This window comes from Chroicocephalus ridibundus, chromosome 6 (assembly GCF_963924245.1).
Source record: "Chroicocephalus ridibundus chromosome 6, bChrRid1.1, whole genome shotgun sequence".
NCBI lineage: Eukaryota > Metazoa > Chordata > Aves > Charadriiformes > Laridae > Chroicocephalus > Chroicocephalus ridibundus.
Window position 1 is genome coordinate 61152263 of NC_086289.1, and position 8924 is coordinate 61161186.

An 8924-nucleotide genomic window follows, 5' to 3' on the forward strand; every position below is an offset into this window, starting at 1 on the left:
TGAGTAGCATTTAAAAAAAAAAGGGGGGGGGGAGCAAAAAGCTTTTGATGTGTCTTCCTCGTACCTGAAAACCAGTTAAACATTTCAAACCTGGTGCTGTTTCAACATACTAAATTCCTTGGTGTTGGACAGCAAACAAGTGCCCTCTCCACTCTGGAGGTTACAGGCTGCTTGTAAGTTAACTCTGCAGCTACAGTCTTTTGGTTTGCATCGCTTTATCTTTTCAGTGGAAAATGAATCTGACTAAGGGTAGAATGGGGATGTTATTTCACTTTCCAGTTTCTATCGACAATCTGCCCATGGCTGCATTTGGGGAGCACTAGACATTTCGTTTAGATTAGATTAGAATATGGCCTGTGAACTCTGCCAACCACAAATACCTGCACTAACGTCCTACGTCCTTGGGTGGTAGTTTTAAGTTTTTGATTCTTTACTACAGCACTTGGACTGAATAACCATTTAGATATCAATGGATGGTTCTTTGTAAATGTATTGCATAGAACATGAGGTGATGAAGGAGCTGCCTGTGTCAAGAGATCCTTCTGTTGTGGGACTGGTGCATCTTAAAGTGTCTGATTCCTGCAGTGCTGCATCTTTAAGGGAAAGTTATCAACTGAGAAGAAAAAAAAATACAGGTTGCCACATATACTGCTTCTGAAACCTTGGCTATGAAGAAACTGGTGGGGTTTTGTTGTTGTTTTGTTATGGGGTTTGTTTGGTTTTTTTCCCCTCAGACAAATAGAAGAAAAACACAAATGGCAAACTTGCTTTTAATTACTTGCTTGTTTGACTTGACATATGTTTCCCTCTGTGTCATTACATTTTGAATATCATGAAAAGACAGGCAGGATAAAACTGCAGCGGTTATAACAGTTCTAGCATAGTCAGGGGTGCTTGTGTTTTCTGGGCTGTTGTAATTAATGAATTAACAAAACAAATCAAGCACTAATAAATCTAAAATCACAGTAACTACAGAAGAAAGGAACAACAAACCTCACAGCTTCTAAGAATGACAAAGACTGATTTTTGCCAAAAAGGAATCAGAAAGAACTGAAGGTTGTTAGCATTACTCTGCAAAGCCTGTGGGCCTTTCTGTTAAGTGATCCATGGCTACCTGCTCACCCTTGTTACCATCCCAACGAGCCACAGCTGCAGGAACCTCTCCTGCAATACAAGCCACATCAATTAACTTGTCTGTGCCTTTTTTATTTTTACTTCTCCCTGCATTTTGTCTCATAGGATTGTCCTTTTAGTTTCGTAACCCCCAAATGTCCAAGGGGGAAGTCCAATAGTGAAATGGCTTGAGAATCCTGGTAAAACAGAACATACTGGCACCCCCTAGTCCATTGTTTTTGCCTCATTTTATATTCATGAATGAACTGTAGACTTTCCCATTATAATAATTTCTTCCCTCTGTGTTCAAAAGTGTTCTTGTATGTTATTCCAGAGTGGCCAAGTTTCCTAAAAGGTATTCCAGTTGCTTACTAATCTCCTACCAGGATCTCTCTCTGAGAATTACTATGTTTGATTTGAGAAGTCCATGCCTATAATTCGCATCTAGGGACATCCTATTTTTACAGATTTTAGGAGTGGCTGTGATGGCCCTTTCATTCAAGCACACATTCACGTATGAAGAAGCCAATCCCCACTTTTTTATTTTGGTCTGATTTTGCAAGTATCCTTCTGGAGGGGAAAAAAGGCATCTACATTATCAAGGTTGAGACCTGGAGTAGTGCAGTACAATTTGTATCATTACTGGTGCAGAGTAATTCCCTGTTATAAACCAGAAGTTTCCTATGCTGTTGTTGAAGGTTGAAATATACAACGCTGTACAAACAGTTTTAGAATAATGTTTGTTAGGTCCACCAGTTCTTTGCAACTGTGTGGTATTTTTTTTGGTTGTTGTGTTTTGGGTTTTGTGGGGTTTTTTTTGGTTTTGTTTTTTTTTTTTTTAAAAAAAAACTGTCTACTGCTTTTCAGAAACATCCAGCAAATAAACAAGAATCTATTTCTGATTTGGATTTGCAAGGACTTGAGAATGAATATTCCCCAACAATGTTAAGGTCCCTGGGATCTCAGTGCAAAAACCACCCACTAAGTCACTATTGTTATGGGGTTTTGCTTATTGTTCTCTACAAGCCAGTCACCCACAACTTACTTCATTTGGGTGATACGTTTAAAGGGAATTTTCATAGGCTGAATTTGTAGGATGTATTCCACAGCATTTATTATTTAGCAGAGCCTTCTCCTTTAGTTCTCCCAGCACTTCACCAATTTGAAACAGGCTAGTGGGTGTAGCTGCAATCACTTTTCTCCAGCTGTGCGAGCATGCCTGGTCTAATAGTTGTTCTATTTGAATTGGCATCAAGTACGGTCATACATTTTGCATATCATATTAGATCTTTGGTAATCAAGTTCCTCCTGTTGTTACTAAATTGCGTAGGTATAAGCAGAAGTCACGGGGTTGATCTATGCAACTCTAAGTTCTGTCAGATGAGATCGATTCCTCCTTTTTTCCAGAACTAGATCTCAGAGCTTTTACCAGATGCTAGACGTGTTCTGTGTTGATCTACTTTATATTTACAAAAGTACCCTTTTCAGTTACATTTGTATTTACATGAACTGTGTGAGTAGAATTTCTATTGCGGCTAATGTAAAAAAATTTGTTTACCTTACCTTTCAAAAGTGTCACAAAACAGATTCCCAACGTGCACGTTAAAAGCGGAAGGGTATTGATAGAGCTCACAGCAGTCCATGTCCTTACTGAAGCTGTTTCTTTTTTTCTGGTGTTGTCAAAAAAAAGAACCCCCATTGCCAAAGAACGATAAATCCAAAATCAACTGTTGCTTGTTTACTCTGGGGGTCCTTCTTGTTTTCTGTGCGTGCCAGGAAAACTTCTGGTCCTCTATCGATTCAGATATAGTACCACTTTACTCCTGTTCTAGCTCTTACATGTGCTAGCCAGCTCATGATGATGACTCTTTCCAAATCACGTCACAAGAGCTCAAAATTAATTTGAACATCTTATTAAATTGTAATGATTTGGGAGAGGGGGATGTGAGCAAATTCTGCATTTGCATAAGAGCTGGCCATTGAATTTTGCCTCCAGGAGCATTGTTCCCTTCCTCTTTGGGCATCTTCCCAACTGAGCTGTGAGGCTGAGAAGTACTACAAAAGTTCATGCAGGGAGCCCCTCTTTCAAAAAATAGATTGTTTTTTAGCTTGGTAGTTTGTAGTATTGTTGTTATTACTTCAGCAGGGATATTCTGACCTCTCTCCTTTGGGTCTTAGTTGTAAGTGGGATAGAAAATCTGCTGGAAAACACTGGTCTGTCTCGTTTCCTTGACTGCCTCATTCCCCATGCAGGCAAGTAAGTATTACTGTGACTTCCTAAAGGTGACTTCTTAGATCCTTATGGCCTCCGTGGAGCTTTTCTTTGACCAAAGCATTTCCACTGTTCTGTAATGAAAAATCTTCTGCCTGATTGCAGGTAGATTGTTAATCCCCTTGCTGCTTTTTCTTGTTTTGAAGCTGGAAGATGACAACTGCCTTTTTCCATAGATACTTTGTAGTTACTCCCCGGACAAACACTTTATCTTCACTCAGAGGTCTTCTGACAGGCTTTTTTGAAAAACCAGTACAGATTATTTCACTATATCAGACAAAGAATATAAAGTTCATTGTTGGGTTTTTTTTTAAACAGTGTACTACCAGTGTTTGACAGTTGATTATAATATGCAATTCAGAGAATATCTTACCAAGACAATCTCATGTTGCACAGCATGTCTGACATGATCACAGCAGTCCCTTCTGGTTTTCGTACCTATGAATCCAGTTTTGGCTTTATCTTGTCTGAGGTCGTCTTATTTTTGTGGGTCCGCAGCTCCCCTCTAGTGCGAGCTGGGAGCTGGTTCAGCACCTGGCCTTCCAGGAGTGCAGGAGTTTTGTCACAACAGGACTTTCACTTCAGTTCGGTTTAGAACAGCACAAAGCAAGTAGAGATGATCTGGGATTAGCGCTAAATATTCAAGCTGATTCTGAGCCAAACTGCTAATGTAGAAATACTGGTTCAGCTCTGCATGTATTCCAGTTTAATTTGGATTTAGTGAGAATGCTGCTGTACATACTTTTCTGAGAACAAGAATCTACCTCTCATACAGTTGAGTCACCCCTCTGACTTAACAAATCAACTGACATTGATGACCTTGGACTGTTTCTTACAGGAATACAAAATGATGGTGGAATTGGTTTTGATTGACTACTTGTGTTTACCAAAAATATACACAAATTACTATTTGACTGAACATGGAAAAACTGAATAGCAGGAGACTGATTTCTCATGGTTTAAAGTCCTCTTGTAACTGGATTTGGCCTCAAAATCCTTTCCCCTCTTTCACTGAATTGCATTGCAGGGGCTTTCTTGAGAAACTGCCTGGAGAATTTTTGCTTTCTGTTTCATCTCTGCGACAATATTTAACTTAACAATTCTAACAATATTGGACTGTAAGAATGACTGCATCAGAACTATGTCCAGTAACCCACTTCTAAAAGCAGGCAATGACAAATATGTGGGGAACACTAATAATATTGTCAGCATATATTGTTATTTTCCTAACGTAGTCTCCCAGCAACTGGTGTCTTGGGGACCTCCAAAGACAGCAGTGACACCTTTGCAGTTTATAATCTTAGATTTCTCCTCCATTGATTTGTCCAGGTGCTTCCCAAACCCTTTTGGCACACAGGGTACCCTATGGTAAGTAGGTTCCTAGTTCAGCTGTGTGGAGATGTACCTCTTTGTTTGTAACAGACAAACAAATCTGCCTCTTCCAGCTGAAGCCTGTAATGCTTGTGTTGGGACAGCTGGAGAATGGTCAATTCCTGGCTGCCCCTTTCATGACACTTGTGATTTTGCAGGTGTCTGTCATTCTACCTCAGCTGTCCCTTTTCCAGGCTGAGGACTATTCATTTACTTCTTTTATAGAATTCACTTCACACACTCAATCAATTCTGTTCTCTCACTCTCTTTCTGGGTGTATATATATGTATATACATACACCAGAGAACATACAAAATCATATATGCGTATCTTATTTTCAAGAGTGGGGCACAAAGTGCGATGGAAGACCAGTACTGCACGCAGTATTAGAGATGCAGATTTACCAGAGAGGTATTCTGTGGCATAATGTGTTTTATGTTTTGTTCTCTTTTGCAGTCATTACTAATATTCAGTTTGCTTTTTGACTGCTATTGAAAATTGAGCTGATGTTTTTGCAGAGGTAGTATGAACTTATTCCTTCTGGTAACAGACAGTTCAAGGGTCTGACATGTATGTATTCTTGGGATTGGTTTTTCCCAGGGCATCACTTGACATCTACTTGAATTTCATATCTCTCTGAGCTCTGTGAGGTCCTCTGGTGATTCTTCAGTCAAGCATCATAACTGTTATTAACCAAAACACTTGGTCTTGGCAGGAAATTGCACCTTACTAAGTCCCTTTTCCAGATCTTTCACAGCTGTGATGAACAGAAGAGTTCCCAACTCAAGGAGCAGAAGATGTCCCAGCTCAAGAGTCCCATGAGACTTGCTGGTAAAATTGTTTCACTGCGAAAATTTACTTTTTACTCTTTATTTCCTAAACAACTGTTTATTCATGACAGGACCTTCCTTTTCATCCAATGACAATTTAGTTTCAAGAACTTCTAATAAGAGACATTCTCAAAAGCCTCTGGAAATCCTAGTAATGGTATGAACTGAATCCCCCTTGAGTATGTTTGACTTCATTAAATAATGCCACTAGATCTGCATGGCATGAATTTCTGCACAAAACCTGTGTCAACTCCTCCCTCGTATGTCCTATTTATTTACACGTTCACTAATACTGTTTGGGTTTTTTTGTGTAGGTTTGTTTTTTTTTTTTGCTATTTTGCTTCACAATTCATATTGGATTTACAGGTTTATAGTTTTCTTAAATCCCTTAATGCTTGCCTTAAAAATTGGCATTGCAATAGCCACCTACCATATGAGTCTTTAGCAAGAGACTTGATATTTAAGCTAGTTCATCTCTGAATTATCTTATAACACTGAGGAGAAAACAATTTGGTTCTGGAGACTTGTTAGTATTAGTGTTAATGATTTGTTCGATAACTTAATCTCCAGCTCTTCAAGGTGAAACAGAACCTCCAATGTATCCCTTCATCAAATAACAGACAAGGTTTTTGGCACAGAAATCTTCTCAAGTTTCTTTGCACTGAATTCAGATGTAAAACAAAAAATATATTATTTTTTTTCCTGCAATGGTTGTATAGTCTCTGAGTAATCCCTTTAATCTTGATTTGTCTCATTGCCAAATTCTCTGGCATGCTTCCATTTCCTCATGCGTTTGAAAACGAATTTGCTAGTTTTCATACTTCTAGCAAGTTGTTCCTAAAAGTGTTTTTTTGGCCTCTTCACTCTGTTTTTTACATGTAACCTGCAACAGTTTCTGTTTCCCCCTATACTCCTCTACTGGGCAGAACTTCAACTATGTGAAGAATGCCTTTTTGCTTCTAGTAACCCCCATTGCCGTGCTGTTGAGGCATGCCAACCTTCTCTTCAGGATGGGGTCTTTTTGAAACCTCTCGGTTCCCAGAATACAGATTTCTAACCTTTTTCCACGTGACCAATATTCTGAATAGTGGTAATCATAATTTCTAAAGTTGCAAGAATTGCTCTTGACATTTACTTTTAATGAAGAAGCTATCATAGCCAGGCTGAATGATACTTAACCAACCTGCAGCTTACAAATAATTCCTACTGAGGGACAGTGGAAGCTTTTGCTTCAAACAGTCCCCACTGTCCATTTCCTACGTAGGGTATTCTGCGATCAGGGAGAACCTACGCTTCCCGGTTTATGACTGAGCCCAGCTGGGGAGTGCCAAGCACCTACTGAGCTGCTGCAGAGGAGCAGCTATCTCACAGATAGGCAGGAGTGCAGCTGATGTCTTGCAGTTACTCTGGCTGGGGGCTGGAAACTTCACAGGCTGGAAGTCTCATGCTGGGTAGGGTGTGGGCCGAGGTACTCAATGCCTTCCTTGTCTTGGTCTTCCCTGCCAAGGTCTCCCCAGACCTTTGTGCCTAGAGGCAGGGTTCAAGGAGAGGGGCTACCAGTAGTGGAAGACAACTGAGTTGGCAGTTACTGGGAAAGCGTGACACATACAGCCTGGGGGACCAGACAGGATGACCCAAGTGGGCTGAGAGAGCTGGCAGGTGTCATAGCGAGGCCACTATCATCTTTGAAAGGTCATGGAGATCAGGGGAGATCCCTGATGACTGGGGAAAGGCTGGTGTGTCACCCATCTACAAGAAGAGTGGGGAGGATGATCTGGGGGACTGTAAGGCAGTCAGCCTCAGTTTGGTCTCTCAGGAAAACCATGGAGCAAGTCTTCTTGGATGCCTTTTTTTTGGGCGCGTGATGGAGAAGGTGATTGGGATTAGCCAGCATAGATTAACCAAGGGTAAATCATGTGTGACCAACCTCAGTGCCCTCTAATGATGAGATGACTAGTTCTGTGGATGAAGGAAGAGCAGTGGATGTCATCTACTTTGACTTGGGCAAGGTTTTTGACAGAATCTTTTACTGTACAGTTGTATCCAGGTTGGCACATCATGAGGAGGGGTAGCATGATGGAGTGGGGCTGAAGCACTTGCCCCGGGAGGAGAGGCTGAGGGACTGGCCTTTATTGTTGTGAGTCTGGAGAAGACTTGGGGACACCCCTAATAGCTGCTTTCTGGTACTGAAGAGCCTGTCTCCTCACTAACCTCTCTGTCTTGAAGTACATAGCCAGAGGACAAGAGACCGATGTCCTGAACTGAAACAGGGCAGATAGCTACTTAATGGAAGGGGTGGGAGGGGAATTGGTTTCTCCATGAGCACTGGGACTGGGAAAGGTGTGCCAGTCTCCGTCCTTGCTGACTTTTATGATCCAATTGACAAAGCCCTGACAAACTGGTATGAATTCAGTGTTGACTCTGTCCTGAGTAGGAGGCTGGACTGGAGCCTGAGAGCCATTCCAAAATGAATTAATATATGACAGCTTGTATATGCTATGTAATCCAAGAATTTCCATTCTTGGAGATTCTTCTTCAGGCTTACCCTTGTGCTATCTACAGGGCCATGCTCATGTCCTTCGTGCTTAGAGCATGGACACGGAAGGCAGTATTCACCCAGCACTACTTCAGTTCTTCTCAGCTGACAGGTTGTCTCTTGGAGGCCAGTGTCTGAGGTGAGCCACAGGGGTACCAATTAAACTGCTGGTATATAGATGGCTGCGTTTGCAAGCCAGAGAACTGACTGGGCAGGGATGACATCAGATCTCTAGATGGCGGATACGCTGCAGCTAGGCCACTCCGTCACTCCCTTTTTATGGGGTCTTTATTTTCTTCATGCGCTGTGACAAGAGCCAGATCGCCTGTTAATGCGAGGAGGCAGGGCATCAGCGCCTGTGTATCACGGGGACGGCGTTTTCATAATAAATACTTCCTAGCAGCGGGAGGAAAGAGCGGGCAGCTCATCTTGAGATGCGTACCCACTTGTGCAAGTTTTCCGAAGACAAACCCGTCTCTCCCCAAAACGGGAAATGGAGCCGGAGTCGATGCACTTTCCCGTCGGTCTGTCAGAGCTTCCCTGCGCAAAGACAAAAGCCGTTAACGAGGAGACCCGGGGCTGCGTGCCCGGCAGCCTCCTCTCGTTGCGGGGCCCTTCGGGCAGCGCCCAGCCGGCTGCTCCCCCTTCCCGGCGCTCCCGCCCGGACGGGGACGGCGTTTACCGGCACCGCCGGCCCGGCCCGACGGCCTGCCCTCCTGCGAGCGCCGGCCCCGCTCCGCCGGGCCAAGGGGGGCCGGGGCCGATCCCCGCCTCGTCCCGGGGCTTCGGGCCAGGGCCGCGC